We start from the raw sequence: 19,291 nt of genomic DNA on the forward strand, positions 1-19,291 counted from the left end.
GAAAATTAGTGATACCTTTTATTGTTTTTGCAAAATAGTCAGGCTGAATCCCAGTTTTTTGTTTTTATATAAATAAACAACTATTTATTAGTGGGGAATGTATGGCATTGTTTGCCGAGGGGTAAGGCAGGGAAGACTATAGTTTCGGATCACGCCACTGATCCTCATCATTTCCCTTAGTTTTTGTTGGGATATTTTCCCCAGAAGCTATTGCTTCTATACAAAAAACCTTTCATACCCAAATGTCTCTTGTAACAAAGCGAAGTACTTAGCTGACCAATGACATAAACTGCGTGAGAATTTCGCTGGTGCCTCACTTCGAGGTTAACAAGGCATTTACAAACAATTCCATACCTTTCCCACTATACCCCAAAACCTCGACCTATATCGATAATTTTTGGTAGCATGATTTGTTACACATTGAGAACCCAAAATGCCAAATTACAGCCTTCGTTTGAATATTCGGTTTAAAAAATGGCCAACAATTCCGAAATATGGGAGGAACCGTCATATAGGGGGTACCCTAAAAAGTGAACCAATATTGATAATTTTTGGTAGGAAAATTTGCTACCCATATTAGATCAAAATATTAAACTATAGCCAATTCGATTGAAAAACGTATCAAAATTCCCAAAAATTCGGGGTATGATTATCTACCCTGAAACTTAGTCCAATATCGATTGTATTTTCTGGAAGGATTTGTTACCCAATGAGAACTCTAAATATCAAATAGATTATGGTAGAGAGATTTTCTACCCGAAGACAATTCAAAATGTAATATAGCCAATTTGGTTGAATAACGTACCCAAAACTCCAAAATATTGCGAGTTCTATCGTGATTTCAATGGGCAGGCAGATGGACATGGCGAAGTCGATATAGAATTTTATTCTGATAAAAAATATGAGCGCACTTATGGGGACTCGAGTAAATAAGTCGAGCTGTTGCCAATCAAAGGAGAAATTTAATAAACATTTCAGCTTATGTTGGAGGGTACAAAAAACATCAGATCTCGATTATCAGCAGGATTCATATTCCATCTTTTCAATAGACTCTAATAATTGTACAACATTTTTTTTTGTCGATTAGTCCAGATATTTCCTTAAATATTGCCCTAAAAACATTTGTATAACACCATCCTCAATGAAGTTTTTTTTTCGGAATATCACATATTATTTCGATGTAAGGAAACCAGGTGAGACATGACGACATCACATTTCAAGGCCCGGCATGTATACTAGACAATCGCTGTGTTCCAAAAATTTCCTGAACCTTTTCATGAAGCATTCCATTTTTTAAATGTATGCTTTTGGATTGGTAAAAAAAGTTGGAACATCTCCCCAACTATCGATTATAGGCCCCGGCGAGATTCGAACTCACGATCTCCTGTTTACTAGACAGGCGCTTTAACCAACTAAGCCACGGCGCCATTTTGTTCCAGATATTTCGTACATTTCTACTTGAAGGATTGAATTTTTATAATGTATACCTTTGGATCGGAACAAATCGTTTGGTAAATTGGGTTCTCATTGTATAGTAAATCTCCCTACCAAAAACCATTTACATTGGTCCATTTTTTAAGGAACCTTCAACAAATTTTGGTAGTTTAGAAGTGGTTTGAAACGAATTGTATGTAATTTTATATTTTGAGTTTTCATTGGGTTGAAAATCTACCTACACAAAAAATTATCCATATTGTCCCAAGATTCCGTGTAGGCCCCCTATAACGATATCCCACATTATTCGGTATTCGGTATTAGTACGTTTTTTCGGCCGAACTGGCTGTATTTTTGGGTTCTCACTGAGAACCGAACAGTGTATAGCTTCTATATAACGGTATTTGGAGAATGCGACAATGTGACTGTATGGGGAAACACATATGAGGATTCAGGCCTGGTTTTTCATTGATTCATCTTTTTGTTCTTCAATACGTTAACATGGTTGAATTTTCAAAATATCATGTCAGCAGTTTAAAATAAGGACCGATTCTCAGCAATTTTAATAGAAGTCCTTCTTGTGACAAGTCATTTTTCCTTCGTAAACGTTAAAGTTTATAGGTTTATAAATGTAAATTGGTCCCAATCGTTACCATCGAAACTTCTGGAATTTCTCTTAACGTAATGAAGAAACTTGGAGAACTTCGTATTGAAATTCTAGAAATTTAATACTCAATTTTTGCTTATAAAAATTGTTCACACAGTTGAATTATTGTCTTTATTCAACTTAGGCCCCGGCGAGATTCGAACTCACGATCTCCTGTTTACTAGACAGGCGCTTTAACCAACTAAGCCACGGCGCCACATGTACGTGTTCGTAGAGGGTTAAGATCACAGTTTTTTCTGTAGAGAAACAGATTTCATCGCTTCCATAATAAATTTAACATAAAACGCCATCGTGTAATCGCATAAGATCCAGTCGATATAGTTATGCATTTTTAAGATTTCGAAAATATGTGGTAGCAAAGTTTATAGGTCTGTTCCCGTACGGTAAGAATCAACTAGTTTTTACTATTTTGTTCGTTATCATAAAGGAAAATTGGTTATCGTCGTAAAAAGTGGCAGATGAAGTACGGGAATATCGGTTTTATGGTTTGTTCCGCAACTTTTCCAGGTAATTACCGATCATTCCTTCATCAACAGTTAATGAAGTTTCAAATTAGGTTGTCCTTATACTGGGCCATTAAGCGAATTGCCTATTAGTCTAACATCTCAAAGTGAAATTTTTATTTCTTTTGAAATTGTTTATTTATTCTTGAATAAGTATTTCCCTATCGAAGTCCACCTTCGATGTAATTTGAAATTCGAATGCAGTCGTCGTACATTGTTCTTTTATGCGTCTTTTCAGTTTGAGCTTGGGAAATATGATGGCTGTGATTGGGTGTCCTTAAAAAGTGGCGCCCAATCATCGATTAGATGTTTTAATTGTTCATTATTTTCATTTTTATTACAATGAAATACCATCGCGATCATCTGGCGCCGTGGCTTAGTTGGTTAAAGCGCCTGTCTAGTAAACAGGAGATCGTGAGTTCGAATCTCGCCGGGGCCTAAGTTGAATAGACAGACAATATTCAACTGTGTGGACAATTTTTGGAAGTAAAAAAAACAAATATTAAAATTCTGTAATTTCAATAAGAAATTCTAGAAATTTCGAAAATTAAATTTCCGAAGTTTCAACAAGAAATTCCAGAAATTTCGCTTTGAGGCGGGCCAAGTCAATAATTGACACAGACCTCGACAAAACGTGACAAAAACGTGTGCGCGCAGTTTTACCAAAGCTAATAAAAATGGTGATGTGTTAAAATTTACCTAGAGTATTCGAATCTCGAATAATGTGTGAAATCAAGACCGAATTTGTTTGGAGGTGCCGAAGTTCGGGGCATATTTTGCAAGTTTATAGTTTTAATTGTTTAAACATCTATGAGGGTGCACTCAAGCTCGTTTTGTCTCAAGAAGGACTCCAAATGAAATTGCTGCGAGTCGATCTGATGTGATATTTTAAAAATACAACCACATAAACGTCTAGAAGAAGGTAAACCAATAAAGATTCGTTTTCTGAAAATATTTTTAGGCGTTATGTGGAAGAATGACAATATTTGATTACCTTTTTAAAGGTCTGGCGTATTTGCACTTATAGTTAAACAAGTGAAAAGGTTCCGGAATTCTAAATTACAGTCACTTTGTCACATCCTCCAAATACCGTTATCGAAAAACTTATCCAAAATACCGAATAAAGACGGATATCGTTATATGGGGCCTACACCGAAACTGTGGACAATATGGATAATTTTTTGTAGATAGATTTTCAACCCAATGAGAATCCAAAATATAAAGTTACATTCAATTCGATTGAAATCATTGCCAAAATACTGACATTTTGGAGGCTTCTATAAAAAAGTGGGAACCCAAAATACCATACCATTTGTCCCGATTGAATCCTTCAAGGAAAAATATACGACATATTTGGAACACTGGGATATCAAGATGGCGCCGTGGCTTAGTTGGTTAAAGCGCCTGTCTAGTAAACAGGAGATCGTGAGTTCGAATCTCGCCGGGGCCTGACATGTGATGGCGAAGTTCCGCCTGTTTTTCTCACATTGAAATTATGTGTGGAATTTCGAACTTTCCTTGCAAATGATAATGTGTGTGTGGAACATTTTAGGAGGATATTTTCCGCATGGAACTTTCGGGAAATGTCGAGATAGATATTCTTCGAAAAATAATATGCTTCTTGCGCCTAATTGAGCTATATGTGTGTGAATTCTGCATCATCGAGGAACTGATTTTCCTTCGAAAAATCCTAAAGAAAATGTCCGTCCATTAATATGCAAAATCTACTTATAAAAAATTTTAAATATTTGACTCGAGGTTCAGGATGATGGACCCTATTCTGTCCGGCATTTGGAATTTGTTTTTTATGTTTGGAGGTTATTATAGGGTGTTAGACATTCATCTAAAAATGATCAATATTGGACCACGTACAAATTTCCACAAAATTTTGTTATACCAGGATTTCATACATGTTTCTCAGCCGATATTTTGAGTTATCATTGGGTGGCAAATATTTTAACGATTTTTTTGGTCCCATATCCTTTTTGGGTATTTTAAGGGAACCCTCCATTCTCGATTTTAATTTTTCAAGATTTTCAATGGGCTGGTAAATCAATACCAATGTTTGTAAAGGTTTGTAACTTATTTTTGATGGCGGGCATGATAACTCCTCACTTTAACATCGGAATTCGAAAATTCCCACGGTGTTAGAAAGAGTACATGTCTAGGTCTCGTATGAACTAGGATTATTGACTTCGCTCTAAAATTAACAAAATGCCGGACCTTTGAAAAAATATTTTTTGAAAATCGCCGATTTTTGACCAAAAACCAAGTTAAAAAATAAGGAAGATATCCACCGATTGGCTGTATCCTAGTTCATACGATAGCTATACACTCACAGAGAAGCGTAGTTTTTGAGTTATCGTGCCCGCCATTCGCAAAAGAGAAAAACGCGTTTAAAGTTTGAGAAGCCCTTCAGCCGTCACTTGATGCTGACACAATAAATCGGCTATATCTTCAAGAGTTCTTGAGATTTTCACTTGAAATTTTGTAGGGACATCCTTGAATTAGGTTAGATTCGAATTAAATGAAAAAAAATTAAAAAAATTAATTTATAATTTGACATTCCGAGAATTCAATTCAATTTTCAATCTTAGTCAATGTTTTCATGCAAAGATTGCATGTTATTATCCTCTTTGCTGTGTAAAATTCCGCACTCTTCGGGTTATTGTCACCTCCAGAGCGACCAGAAAAATAGCCAAAGTTATTGTGTGGGATAACACGAACTTTTTATACCCCCAAAAGAAAGTCTTAAACGTATGAAACATTGCCAGTAGTGGGAAAGCTAATCAAAATACCCAAAGGTTTATTAAAAATTCGAAGAGGTAATGATTAAAAGAAACAGTTTGAGAGAATTAGTATTGCGACACGAGAGGTAAAATTCTTGGACCATCGTAAGACTAACTTAAGCGATAGCATTTACCAAAGATGTTTTCATTAATCAAGAACGAAAGATAATGGTTTGAAGGCGATCAGATAAGGTTCTAGTTCTAACTATGAACAATATTACCTAACAATCGGTTGAGTAACTAATTTAATAACTCTCTTAGTTACTTTCCAGAAAAAACATCGTTTTTGGGATCCGGTGAAGGTTGAAGTATTTGCCAAAGATGTTTTCATTAATCAAGAACCAAAGTTAAAGGGTCGAAGGCTTTGAGATCACGTCAATGTTTCCATACAAAGGTTCCACGCCATTTTGCGTATATTCAAGGTCATAGATCAATTTTGTATTCTGAGTGTTTGTAGTATTATATTTAGTTTCCTCCTGGCAGCAATTTACCATGGTATATTCCACATATAAAACAACCGAACGATTTTAGGTATTTTGAATGTCCATCCCATTGTGAAGGGTATAAAAAGATCGGCCCGGTTGAACTTAACAAGGTTTATATTTGTTTGCATTTAAGGGGACCCCCCCATTCTCGGGGTCAAAATTTTTGTTGACTTAATTCCAATCTACACTAATTCAAGAATGTCCCTGCAAAATTTCAAGTAAAAATCTCAAGAACTCTTGAAGATATAGCCGATTTATTGTGTCAGCATCAGGTGACGGCTGAAGGGCTTCTCAAACTTTAAACGCGTTTTTCTCTAAACATTTTTTTGCGAATGGCGGGCACGATAACTCAAAAACTAATAACCCAATCGATTTCAAATTTTTACACGTTTCTCTGTGAGTGTATAGCTATCGTATGAACTAGGATAAAGCCAATCGGTGAAGATCTTCCTTATTTTTTAACTTGGTTTTTGGTAAAAAATCGGCGATTTTCCAAAATATTTTTTCAAAGGTCCGCCATTTCGTTAATTTTAGAGCGAAGTCAATAATCCTAGTTCATACGAGAGCCAGACATGTACTCTTTCTAACACCGTTGGAATTTTCGGATTCCGACGTTCCAGTGAGGAGTTATCATGCCCGCCATCAAAAATAAGGACTTTTCTTTGATCACAAAAAACAACAACAACAAAATTATTTTGTAAATTATTTTTTTTCCTTTTTAAATCTTCAAATATATATGTGCAAAGTTGGAGTCCTGTCCCAGCCGGGGGTTTGTGGTTGCGGGCCCGGGGATTGGGTGGATATCTTAAAAATAAAAAATCGAGAATGGGGGGGGGGGGGGGGGGGGGGGGGGGGGGGGGGGGGGGTTCCCTTAACTAAATATTGTCCGTCTCCTAGGGCGAGAATTACGTCCAAAATTTGGAGTTTACACACTTCGGTCACCGGTTCCCAAGTTTTTTTGAATAAATCGACCGTGACCGTTCAATAATAATTGCAAAGCGTCTATAGAAATATCGAAGAAAGTTCAACATTCAAATAACGTTATGAAGTTGAAAAAGTTCCGACGTCCAATCAACTGTTTTCTAACAATAAAATGGGTCAGCTTCACTATTCGAGTTCTGAATGATTTTCTTCAAATATTCTTTGTTTTTCCGAACAAATATTTTCAAAATAAAATAAATAACTAATCAAATCCTTTTAGAGATTAAGCATATAATCTGCACGAGTCATCCGCAAATTATGGTTCCATTGGGATTTGAACTTAGCCAACTAAGCTAAAGGACTTATAAGATGTCCTTACAATTGCCAACGACTTCTTAAGATGGTGAGGGTGTTGTAGCTTTTTGTCACATTTTCGAAGGACAAGGACATGCCACAACAATGAAAAATCTCTACATCTATTCGCACACAAGTCCTTCGTAGTCGTTACATACTTTAGTTCATATCCTTTTTGGATGTGTTTGGCTGCCAAACGGAATCTAAGAAATAACGGTAAATACATGGCGCCGTGGCTTAGTTGGTTAAAGCGCCTGTCTAGTAAACAGGAGATCGTGAGTTCGAATCTCGCCGGGGCCTTACGCACAAAGCACTTCGTTCGTAATTTTTGTTATTTTGTTGCAGGTTATTAGGGTAATTAAAAATCAATGTGGATAGCTTGCTCCAAATACTATACAAGCAATTTGTTATGCACAATGTTGGATATTTTTATGCTGGTTGTCATGGCAAAGAAACCTTATGAATTCCTTGGGTAAGTTGGAAGGAGGACAACCTATAGAAAGTTTTTTATTGTTCATTTGAGTTGCAGAACTTTTTTGAAATAGCGCTTGGAAAATATGGCGCCGTGGCTTAGTTGGTTAAAGCGCCTGTCTAGTAAACAGGAGATCGTGAGTTCGAATCTCGCCGGGGCCTAAAATGGCTGTTAAAACGTCTGTTTTTCTCACATCGATGTAATGAAATTTCACCGTATTTAGAAAACATTTTAGATGAATATATTTCTCATGGAACTTTCGGGAAATATCAAGAAGATTATAGACTTTTCATATATTTAGGAGAATGGAGATCCATTGTTAATGGGCTTTGGCATAGAAACCCTTTGATTATATAACAATTGCGGGATACCTTAAATTATTAGATTCATTACGGAACATTTCCAGAATGTACATATGTCTTCCGCCTATTTTTATAGAACTGTGCAAACCTCTGTGTTGTTACGGTATCATAAAAACATATTTGAGTATATGTGGACACCTTTTTAATTTTTACAAATCCGTCATATTACAACCATACAATTATAATCGGATAACAGTTCAACCATTTCATGTGCATACCCTGTTATTTTACGTCTTTCTGGAGTGAATTTTTTTTAATCAAAATTATTGACTTTTGTCGAAACAGTAATGGCATACTCTCCCCCTTGGTGAGGGGCGAAACCACAACCCCCGCGAAGCTCCCCAGGGGGCCACACCAACTGTCAGGCTGGATCGACAGATCCAGGGGCACCTGACACCCGCGGTACGGAAAACCTCCGCTCAGGCTCGAGACTGAAGCCTCTCCCAGTTCGACACAAGTCCGGGCTGGTATCCCAAAACAAAATAACAACGGCAACGGCAGCAAATAACCGCAGGTGGCAAGGAAGACCTTGCCACAAGCAGTGGCGACGATGAACAAATGCACACAACACAAACAATTAACATGCTGTCCTCACGGACTGCACAAAGGGCCCAAGGACCGCGGCAACGGACATCACAAGACAAACAATGAACGAAACTGCACTCACGGGCAGCCTACACGACATCCACAACCGCAGAAGTGACTTCCGCGAAGTATAAACACCGCGAACCACCCACGATGTGGACGACAGCAGAGCACAACAGCCACAGTTCTCCACCAACAACCGCACCAACGCCAACCGGCGCACCAACCCAACACCACCCGATGCAGCCGAACAAACCCAACTGCAAGGGGGCTATGCACGAGGACCACCTCCGCTAAATACTGTCCTTCTCCTAAATGCTTCACGAGCAAAACTACTTAAACAACTAAAGGTCCGATCGTCTTCAAGCGCCCTACTGAAATTCCACACCGCCCCTCCATTCGATATACCCATACTTGCTAAATCTCTAATGTCATCATAGTAACAGCATTCCGTCAGTATATGCTTCCAGTCCTCAGTCATCCCGCACCCACATAAATCCGTCTGGGCAAGGCCTCTCTTATGCAGAAAAGCATTGAGAGAGCCATGCCCCGTCAGTAAGAAACCAGTACTTAAGCCGAAGCGAAAGTCTGGCCGGTCCACTACGAACGTTGCGTCACGAATAAATTCGTACGTCACCCTCCCTTTGTCACTGTTCGTCCACCTAGTCCTCCACCTATCAACAACACAGTCCCGAAGGATAGTGCTGTACCGCCTACTCTCCCCATCCACCAAATCAGAAGGCCTGAGCCAATCATCCTCATCCAACTGCAAACCACGCTTAAGCTTATACATGATAGCCCTACATCTCACTTCAAGATCAAGCGGCGCGGCGCCAAGCAGCACATGCAACGCCTCTGTTGAAACAGTGCGACACACTGGCAAGCACGCTAACATGACGACCCGCTGACACGAAAGGAGCTTCCTCTGCCCGAAGACAAAAGAGGCAGCTCTGTACCATATAGGTGCACCATCAGGTAGTGCTGAGATCTAACCATAAACGATGTTAGTTAGCAACTGAGTACTTACTTACTTAGCTGGCTTGTTACGCAACGGTTGTTCCATAAGCCGAGCATAAAAAAAGATTTCCAAGCGCGTCGGTCTTCTGCGCATCTCCTCCAATTTTAAAGACCACGTTCCAAGATGTTGTTTCCTACTTGGTCTTTCCGTCTGATTCGTGGCCTTCCCCTTCTACGGAAATCATCAGTAGGCTCGCTTTGAAATGCCTTTTGAGCTGGGACATTCTCATTCATGTCCTAGCCACGTAGTCGCTGCAGCTCAATACGACTGACTATGTCGATGTCCGCGAATAAATTGTAAAGCTCGTGGTTCATTCGACACCGATATTCGCCGTCAACGCAGATCTTTCGGAGAATTTTTCTTTCAAACACACCAAGAGCTGGCTCATCTGCTTGCGCAAGTACCCATGCTTCAGATCCATATAACAGCACGGGTAGTATCAGCGTCTTGTAAAGTGTCAGTTTGGTCTGGCGGGAGGTGGCCTTGTTTCTAAACTGCTTACTTAGACCATTGTAGCATGTGTTGACTATCACATCAGTTAGCAATTGAGTATACCTATTTTAATGGATTTCATTTCCCGGAAAATCAAATCTCTACGACGTCGGAAAAGGTATGACTGCAAATCTGAAACTTAGGGGGATTGATGGAAATTGTTGGACTTTTGTAAGACTAACAACATAAGCGATATCATTTGCCAACGATGTTTTCATTAAAGAAGAATGAATGTTCGAAGGCGATCCAGATAACATCCTAGTTTGAAACATAAACACTTTTAGGTATTTTGTTCGAACTGTGGCCTCAACATTGATTACATGTTCGGATGAATCGGCATACTAAAACGTGCATATCTAGGGTCTCTTGGGGCTACATGGACTATATTATACCCTCACAACATATTTCTCTACGGTATAAAACTATTAAGGGAGGAAAATTTACGTAGATTTGTTTTTGGAATCTTGAACCTTTGACAATTTGCGAATAATAGAAGCAGTTCGGGAGCATTAGTATTATGCATAAAGCGGCAGCATTTGCCAAAGATGTTTTCATTAATCAGGAACGAAATGTAAAGGATCGAAGGCGATCTGATAGTGTCTAATTCTACTACTTTAATGGCTCTGTCTATAGTTTCCCATTGGGTGAAGTATGAATGAAAATCTGAAACTTAAGGGAATTGATGGAAAATTGTGGCTAGGATCTACCACTTTTGAAATAACGGAACTACCTCTTTTGTCAAAAAACCTAATGTTTTGGAATAAGTTTTCGGATTCAGTGCTATACAATTTCTTTATTATTAACATCTTTCGAATTGTGGGATTTTTTTGTCCTCCCGTCCCAGTGTGCGGCGCCGTGGCTTAGTTGGTTAAAGCGCCTGTCTAGTAAACAGGAGATCGTGAGTTCGAATCTCGCCGGGGCCTGCGATTGATAGTTGGAGATGTTCCACTTTTTTTGTACCGATCCAAAAATATAGACATTTTAACAATTGAAATCTATCAGGAAATTTTACCAAATATTTGGAACACCAGAAGTGTATAATGGCGCCGTGGCTTAGTTGGTTAAAGCGCCTGTCTAGTAAACAGGAGATCGTGAGTTCGAATCTCGCCGGGGCCTAAGAGATGACGGTTGATGGCGGCATCTCATGATATGTTTTTTGTTGTGTTTTCAAACTTTTTTATTTGTTTATAAATAATGTTATAAAATTCTTTGTGTGTACGAGATCCCACATTCCACGGATCGAAGCTGTATATAAGGGCGCCGTGGCTTAGTTGGTTAAAGCGCCTGTCTAGTAAACAGGAGATCGTGAGTTCGAATCTCGCCGGGGCCTATGAGATGTGAAAGTGATATCTCAGAAATTATTTTTATGTACAACACAATTACTGTTGTTAGGGCATTATAAGTTTGTGTGGGTCCAAAATTTTGTAACACCAACAAATCTTGCTACCACTCTCAACTTTTCGCATATCGTTCGCCACACACATATCGCTTTATTTAATGTTTATTTTCATTATTTAATTTTGTAAAAAAATATTTTTTCTGATTGGAAAAAAATCTCATGTATTGCTTATCCCATATGGCGCCGTGGCTTAGTTGGTTAAAGCGCCTGTCTAGTAAACAGGAGATCGTGAGTTCGAATCTCGCCGGGGCCTAAGTTGAATAGATATATAATATTCAACTGTGTTGAACAATTTTTGGAAGCAAAAAAATCTAACATTAAATTTCTGGTATTTCAATAAGAAATTCTAGAAATTTCGAAAATTAAATTTCTGAGATTTCAACAAGAAATTCCAGAAATTTCGAAAATTTCTGAGATTTCAAACAAGAAGTTCCAGAAATTTCGGTTGAGGCCAAGTCAATAATTATTGACACAGGCGCGGCACATCGACCACCGCGACCGACCAATGACAAAAACGTGCGCTGTTTTACCAAAGCGCAAATAAAAATGGTTATGTGTTAAATTTGACCTAGCTGTGTGTTCGTGTTCGAATCTCGAATAATGTGAAATTAAGTCCGAATTTGTTGGAGGTGCGGGCCTATTTTGCATGTTTATAGATTCAATTATTCAAACATCGATGAGGGTGCACTCAGGCTTGTTTAATGTTTATTGAGGAAAAATGTTTTGTCTCGAAAAGGACTTCTATTGAAATTGCTGAGAATCGCTCCATATTTAGAAAAATACCTTCTAGAGGAGGGTGAATCAATGTAGATTCGGCTTAGTAGAATATTTGTGAAGACCCCAATTATGTTGTCTAAAACGTTGAGGTGAATATTATTTAGGCGGAAGGGAGAAAATCGTTACAATGAAAATATTTGATAGATTTTTAATGGCCTTATAAACATCTTGACGTATTTGCATTTAAAGTTAAACAAGTGAAAAAGTTCCGGATTTCTAAATTATAGACACTTTGTCCAATGCTCCAAATACCTTTATATGGATGCTATACAAAAAATGAGAACCAAAATTTGGTCGATAAACTTATCCAAAATACCGAATAAAGGGGGATATCGTTATATGGGACCTACACCGAAGCTGTGGACAATATGGATAATTTTTTGTAGATAGTTTTTCAACCCAATCAGAATCCAAAATATAAAGTTACATTCAATTCAGTTGAAATCACTGCCAAAATACCAACATTTTTGGAGGCTTCTCTAAAAAAGTGGGAACCCAAAATACCCGATTGGAAAATATACGAAATATTTGGAACATCGGAAAGTCAAAATGGCGCCGTGGCTTAGTTGGTTAAAGCGCCTGTCTAGTAAACAGGAGATCGTGAGTTCGAATCTCGCCGGGGCCTACAATCGAGAGATTGGTGTGTTTCACTTTTTGTCCCAAATACCGAAGTGCAGGCAATTCGAGGCCCCAAATATCGAATATTATATTATTATTATATTATATACGCCAATGCCAAAATGTGGACAGATTTTTCAATACCAAACATCCTGGGAGTAGTATCAATATTAGTTCAAAATTTAAAAAAAATATATATTTAAAATATTGCAAGCTTTCAATCGCGATTTCAACAGACATAGTATTTTCCATACTTTATGGGGTATCCGGTGATGATTGCGAGGTGTTGTAAATGGAATGACAAATTCAATATATGGACCCCTATTATGCTATAGAGGTGGATAAGGATATTTATGGTACGAGTACTTCGAAGTTTCGAATGTTATATGGGTTTTAATACAACAACTGACTTTGGTCATTGCTGTTTTAACTGCTCTGAAGTATTATATGGAAGATACATATGTTATATAGAAATATAACATATCTTCATTTTGAAAGGCTTCAATATTTCGAAATGTTTTTGACATTATAATTTTCCATTTCTAAATTGAATAAAATCATATTGAACCCAGTGAGCGGAGCAGTATAGTCGAACGGGGCCGACCATATGATACCCTACACAACCTCCACGAAAATCTAACTTTCTGCGGTTCTATATTCTGAGCCTGGGCAATATTTCGCGATATTTGAATACGTAATCACCTGTAAATATTTAAGTATAACCCACACACCCGAGTACATACGGCAATAAAATTGGTATCAACCACCCCTCTTGGATATACTATCAACTTATCGGCTCTATCTCCTTCAGGGGAAAATATATACGCTATAGAATACAAATTTTGTAATTTTTCACACAAAAGTCAGGGTCCATTTGACCCGCTAAATATTGATCGATCTTTAATATTTAGCGGGTCAAAACAGGCAACCTTATTCTTTGTCCCGATCCCCTTCTCCATGTAAAAATTCACGATGTTTGGACCATAATTGCGGCCTCTGGAGCGACCAGAAAAAACCGACAAAAATTAAGTATTTAGTCCATTTCATCCCCTAATTATTAACCGATCTTTACTAAAAACAATAGGGGTCTTCATTGGCCAGAACCCATCCTACATGCAAAATTTCGTGAAGATTGGTCCATTGGTCCAAATTATAATGGACAGACACCCATGGCTAGATCGACTCAGCTAGTGGAGATATGACGATAGGTATACTTAAAGATGGGTCTAGGACCAATATTTCGCTGCGTTACAAACTCTTGGGGCTGCACAAAGCTATAATACCCTGACAACATAGTTGTGTAGGGTATAAAAATAATTATTTTGAAAAAACCGTTATTTTTTGATTAAGAGGCGCCGTGGCTTAGTTGGTTAAAGCGCCTGTCTAGTAAACAGGAGATCGTGAGTTCGAATCTCGCCGGGGCCTTGATACAACAACTGACTTTGGTCAAAAGTCCATACTTTTTATTAAAAAAAACGTAATTTTTGAGTAGATACCAACAAGTCTGAAATTTTTCTTATTCGAAGATTAAATGCTGAATGAGAGACCAATAATTTGTATATAATATCCAGATCCACCAAGGGTTATAATGGGGTACAATCTATATGGTTTTTTTTTGATTAATTTTATCACCCCACTGGTCACCTGCAGTGATAAGATTAGAGTTGGTTTTAAAAATCAATAAATAAAATAGAATATTATTAAAAATGTATAAAATAAAAATCCGCACAATCTTCCATTGTCAGCCTTGATCTTTTCGGATTTTCTATCATATCTATTTGTATGCATGTGTATTGAAATAGTAGCGACCCCATACACTGGAAAATTGTTTCGAAAAATTAACACTTTGTGGGCGCCGTGGCTTAGTTGGTTAAAGCGCCTGTCTAGTAAACAGGAGATCGTGAGTTCGAATCTCGCCGGGGCCTAAGTTGAAAAATCGATTTCAACTGTTGCAATAGAATTTTTGTTGGCAATGGGGGAGATTGTTCTCGAAATTTCGAATAATATTGAAACGAGAGAAAAAGAATGGATGGATGATGATGTGTCAATAGAGTAGAGTTATATAAACACTATTATTGTCATTTGTTGTAATCAATAAATTTGGATATCAAATGGGGAATTAAATCTACATAGTAACCTGCACTACATTTTTTGCTGCAGCCAGCCACACCCAACAAATCTCTATCTTATAATGTGTTGAATCTGTAAAGATATATTTTATGGATTTATTAGAAAACTAGCATATGCCCGCAACTTCGTTAGCGGATGTAGGAAATATTTAAACATGTATTAACATATTATTTTATTTTCACAGCATACTGCATATGTCAGAAAAAACAATCCACACATTAATACCGACCATAAATTAAAGTTGAGTACCATTTTGTACCAAATTTCCTGATTCGAGCTCTAAAGGTTCACCCAAATCCAAATTGTTCATAAATAATGGGAAATAATGGGTGCTACATTATTTCCATAAGTACCCATCCAACAAAACTTCATGCATACCTCGACCCTACACCCCCACAATGATTCCAAATTCAAATTTCAGGATTCCAACTCTATTGGTTCACCCACAATTTAAATTGTATCAAATTTAGTACACAGTAGTACGAATTTCCAAAACTTCTAAATACCCCAAACCTACACTCCAAGTTTCAGGATTCCAACTCCATAGGTTCACCCACAATTCAAATTGTACCAAATTTAGTACCTAATTGTACCAATTTCCAAAACTTCCTACATACCCCGATCCTACACCCCCACAGTCATTCTAAATCCAAGTTTCAGTATTCCAACACTATCGTTTCACCCACTATTCAAAGTGTACCAAATTTAGTACACAGTAGTACCAATTTCCAAAACTTCCTAAATATTTCAGCCATCCGAAATCCAAGTTTCAGTATTCCAACACTATCGGTTCACCCACAATTCAAATTGTACCAAATCCAGACCCTAATCCTACATATCTACAATGATCCTAATTCCAAATTTCATTGTTCCAGTTCTATCGGTTCACCCAAATCCAAATTGTACCAATTATTGAACGATATAGTACTTTTCGTACACATAAGTAAAAAAAATCCAAAACTACATACATATCCCAATCCTACACTCCGACGGTAATGTTACTTTCAATTTTCAGGATTCCAGCTCGATTTGTACCTCCAAATCAAATTTGTACCAAATATAGTACCATATAGTACTTTTCGTACACATGAGTACACGCTTTAAAAACCATCTCCTTAAATGGTCCTACTTCTCAACCTTAATTCACATTCCAAATTTCAAGTTTTTAACGCTATCCATGTGAACGGATAGCGTTAAAAAAAAGCTGCAGAATTGTACAAAATTTAGTAAATTTTCGTACTTTTCGGATAGTTATAGTATGAATTTCCAAGAACCTTTTGGTACATCTATGCTACACTCCATCAGCGACCACCAATCCATATTTCAGAGTTCTAGTTCAACCGGGTAGTTCCGGAACGAACTAGTTCATTGGAACTATTCCGAGAAAGGAACGATCGGAACTAGTTCCAGCTCTTTAATTAATATAGTTCTTTTTTCTGATCTCGTTCCTTTTTGATCTCGTTCTTTTTTCTTTTCCTTTTTTCTCGTTCTTTTTTCTGATCTCGTTCCCTTATTCCCATAATCATGGTGGTAAATTTTAAATTTTTTGCATTTAATAACAAATCAACGAAAAAAAAAAACAAAAAGAACGATGAAAGAGAGAGATTCAAAGGAAGTATGTAGGAGTCGGAACTATATGGAGCATAGGAACTGTATGAAGTAAAGGAACTGTATGGAGTAAAGGAACTATATGGATCAAAGGACCTATAGGGAGCAAAGGAACTATATGGAACAAACGAACTATATGAAAAAAACAAAAAAAAAAAAAAAACGAAAAAAAAGAACGACGAAAGAGGGAGATTCAAAGGAACTATGTAGGAGTCGGAACTATATGGACCAAAGGAACTATTTGGAACAAAGGAACTGTATGGAGTAAAGGAACTATATGGATCAAAGTAACTATATGGAGCAAAGGGACTTTATGGAAAAAACGAAAAAAAGATGGAAGAGAGAGATTCAAAGGAACTATGTAGGAGCAAAGGAACTATTAAAGAGCAAAGGAACTGTATGGAGTAAAGGAACTATATGGAGCAAAGGAACTACAATCAGACACACATTTTTCAAATTTAATGTAATTTATGTCAAGTTCCCTTGGTGGAACTTCAATAAAGGGAGGAAAATTAAAATTTAAAATATCCTAGTAGAGTTCTTTTGTTGTGTTATTATTCGATATGTAAAACTATTAAAAACGTCGTAAAGTTCGGCCGGAACGAACTTTTTGTACCCTGGACATTTAAAATACCTAAAGAGTTGAGGGACTTTTATAGCACCCTATGCCATGGAAAATAGCTGCCAGAAGAAAACGAAATACCAAATATAGACACTCATGAAAAATTGGGTTAGGAAGAAATGGTTTATCCAACAAGTAAAAAAGTGTCAGTCGGTGTCGCTGACAGTTATGTACTCTCCGCCAATGTTTTACGGAGGTCTTCGAAATTACACACATGATTTATTATCCGCTTTATATAAGGGTAGCGTGGATTAAGTCCCAAGAAACTTAGGGTTTACAACCAATTTTTCGATGAGGCATATTTTTGCATTATCGAAGTGTATATACCTTCCACATTAGCCATAAGTCTGAGATTTGCGGAATGCTAATGCACTTTGTAATGTTAAAATATAGTTAATTGTGGCCATAATCATAAAAAAAACTTATAAAGGGGCTCGAACTTTATATGTTCGACTGATATTTATAATTTTTGTTGAGAAGTCCCAATGAGAACTCAAAATTTCTAATTAGAGCCAACGCGGTGGAAAAACATGACTAATTTTTTTTTTAAATTACCCAAATTAGGAATACCGTTATATGGGAGCTATACCGAAAAGTGGACCGATATTGATAATTTTCAATAGAAAGGTTTGACATGTCGTGAGAATCCGAAATATCAAATTAGAGAAATATCAAATCCAAGACGTGAATCGGACTTGATAAATTTTAATAGAAAGGTTTGACCCTTCGTGAGAATCCAAAATATGACAGTGAAAGCAATTTGCTTGGAAAACATGCCGGAAGTACCCAAAAATACCGATTAATAGGGAGTACAGTAATAGGGGGGGCTATCACCATACTTGGGGTAGGAATAATTGTAACGTAACTAAAACCCGAAATATCGAATTACAGGCAATTTGCTTGAGAAACCGGCCCAAAGTCCCCAAAGTACTAAATATTGGGAGTTTCGGTTATTTGTGGGCTATATCAAACAGTGAACCGGTATTAATAATTTTTGGTAGGAATATTTGTCATCCAGTCAGAATCCAAAATATTATTCAGTTGTAAAACAAGTCCAAAATCCTCAAAACATCGACATTTTGGAGGTACCTTTATAGTAGGGCTACGCTAAAAATTCGACAAATATTGATCATTTTTAGTCTGAATATTTGCTACACAATTGTATCCCATAATACAAAATTATAACTAATTCAGTTTTTCACATATCGAATATTGGGAGGGTGTCATTATATAGGGGTTATATCAAAACGTTAGCCGATATATGCAATTTTATATACCAATGATCGTAGGTGCAGTAGCCATTATGTGTGTAAAATTTCAAAGCTTTATCATGAATATTACCACCTCTATCGTGATTTCAATAGATATTCGAAAATCGACTTCGATTTTTATTCCGATCTAAAATTAAACTTCTTGTACTACTCGACAGAATTCAATTTTAAAATCATTAATTTATATTTGTCACATAACTGTTATCTGTATTTGTGTCTAAATATAGCAACAGCCCTAAGAATCGCAACATCATAAGGCGCCGTGGCTTAGTTGGTTAAAGCGCCTGTCTAGTAAACAGGAGATCGTGAGTTCGAATCTCGCCGGGGCCTTCGTTAATGGAAACAAGACTTTTTTTGATTTCATAAAATCGATCATTATTTTACAGGGTGTGGAGAATGATTGAAATACACTAAAAAGGCATTTTAGTTTTCTGTGGTCTAAAAAGGCATTTTAAGGCCTCTGTCGTCTAAAAAAGGCATTTTAAGGCTTTTAAGGGCTTCTTACTTACCTTACTTACTTAGCTGGCTTGTTACAGAACGGTTGTTCCATAAGCCGAGCCTAAAAAAGATTTCCAAACGAGTCGGTCTTGTGCGCAAGGGCTTCTATCGCCTAAAAAAGGCATTTTAAGGGATTTAAAGACTTCTATCGTCTAAAAAAGGCATTTTCATTTTCTGTGGTCTAAAAAGGCATTTTAAGGCTTTTAAGGGCTTCTATCGCCTAAAAAAGGCATTTTCATTTTCTGTGGTATAAAAAGGGATTTTAAGGCCTTTAAAGGCCTCTGTC

General features: G+C 37.2%; 14 non-coding genes across 14 annotated transcripts; 12 read left to right on the forward strand and 2 right to left on the reverse strand.

The window, feature by feature from the left end:
* Positions 1 to 1,353: 1,353 nt before the first annotated feature.
* Trnat-agu (transfer RNA threonine (anticodon AGU)) lies at positions 1,354 to 1,427 on the reverse strand. The gene has a single exon. It is a non-coding gene; the product is annotated as a tRNA-Thr (tRNA).
* A 796-nt stretch (positions 1,428 to 2,223) lies between these two features.
* Positions 2,224 to 2,297, reverse strand: Trnat-agu (transfer RNA threonine (anticodon AGU)). The gene has a single exon. It is a non-coding gene; the product is annotated as a tRNA-Thr (tRNA).
* A 672-nt stretch (positions 2,298 to 2,969) lies between these two features.
* On the forward strand, positions 2,970 to 3,043 carry Trnat-agu (transfer RNA threonine (anticodon AGU)). The gene has a single exon. It is a non-coding gene; the product is annotated as a tRNA-Thr (tRNA).
* Positions 3,044 to 3,980: 937 nt separating this feature from the next.
* Trnat-agu (transfer RNA threonine (anticodon AGU)) lies at positions 3,981 to 4,054 on the forward strand. The gene has a single exon. It is a non-coding gene; the product is annotated as a tRNA-Thr (tRNA).
* A 3,325-nt stretch (positions 4,055 to 7,379) lies between these two features.
* Positions 7,380 to 7,453, forward strand: Trnat-agu (transfer RNA threonine (anticodon AGU)). Its single transcript has one exon. It is a non-coding gene; the product is annotated as a tRNA-Thr (tRNA).
* A 259-nt stretch (positions 7,454 to 7,712) lies between these two features.
* Trnat-agu (transfer RNA threonine (anticodon AGU)) lies at positions 7,713 to 7,786 on the forward strand. The gene has a single exon. It is a non-coding gene; the product is annotated as a tRNA-Thr (tRNA).
* A 3,145-nt stretch (positions 7,787 to 10,931) lies between these two features.
* Trnat-agu (transfer RNA threonine (anticodon AGU)) lies at positions 10,932 to 11,005 on the forward strand. The gene has a single exon. It is a non-coding gene; the product is annotated as a tRNA-Thr (tRNA).
* A 119-nt stretch (positions 11,006 to 11,124) lies between these two features.
* On the forward strand, positions 11,125 to 11,198 carry Trnat-agu (transfer RNA threonine (anticodon AGU)). The gene has a single exon. It is a non-coding gene; the product is annotated as a tRNA-Thr (tRNA).
* A 140-nt stretch (positions 11,199 to 11,338) lies between these two features.
* On the forward strand, positions 11,339 to 11,412 carry Trnat-agu (transfer RNA threonine (anticodon AGU)). The gene has a single exon. It is a non-coding gene; the product is annotated as a tRNA-Thr (tRNA).
* A 248-nt stretch (positions 11,413 to 11,660) lies between these two features.
* Positions 11,661 to 11,734, forward strand: Trnat-agu (transfer RNA threonine (anticodon AGU)). The gene has a single exon. It is a non-coding gene; the product is annotated as a tRNA-Thr (tRNA).
* A 1,075-nt stretch (positions 11,735 to 12,809) lies between these two features.
* On the forward strand, positions 12,810 to 12,883 carry Trnat-agu (transfer RNA threonine (anticodon AGU)). Its single transcript has one exon. It is a non-coding gene; the product is annotated as a tRNA-Thr (tRNA).
* A 1,344-nt stretch (positions 12,884 to 14,227) lies between these two features.
* On the forward strand, positions 14,228 to 14,301 carry Trnat-agu (transfer RNA threonine (anticodon AGU)). The gene has a single exon. It is a non-coding gene; the product is annotated as a tRNA-Thr (tRNA).
* A 426-nt stretch (positions 14,302 to 14,727) lies between these two features.
* Trnat-agu (transfer RNA threonine (anticodon AGU)) lies at positions 14,728 to 14,801 on the forward strand. The gene has a single exon. It is a non-coding gene; the product is annotated as a tRNA-Thr (tRNA).
* A 3,962-nt stretch (positions 14,802 to 18,763) lies between these two features.
* Trnat-agu (transfer RNA threonine (anticodon AGU)) lies at positions 18,764 to 18,837 on the forward strand. The gene has a single exon. It is a non-coding gene; the product is annotated as a tRNA-Thr (tRNA).
* The last annotated feature ends 454 nt before the right edge of the window (positions 18,838 to 19,291 follow it).

This window comes from Musca vetustissima, unplaced genomic scaffold (assembly GCF_032173495.1).
Source record: "Musca vetustissima isolate MV318-11 ecotype Yass unplaced genomic scaffold, APGP_CSIRO_Mvet_v1 utg357885, whole genome shotgun sequence".
NCBI classification, from domain to species: domain Eukaryota; kingdom Metazoa; phylum Arthropoda; class Insecta; order Diptera; family Muscidae; genus Musca; species Musca vetustissima.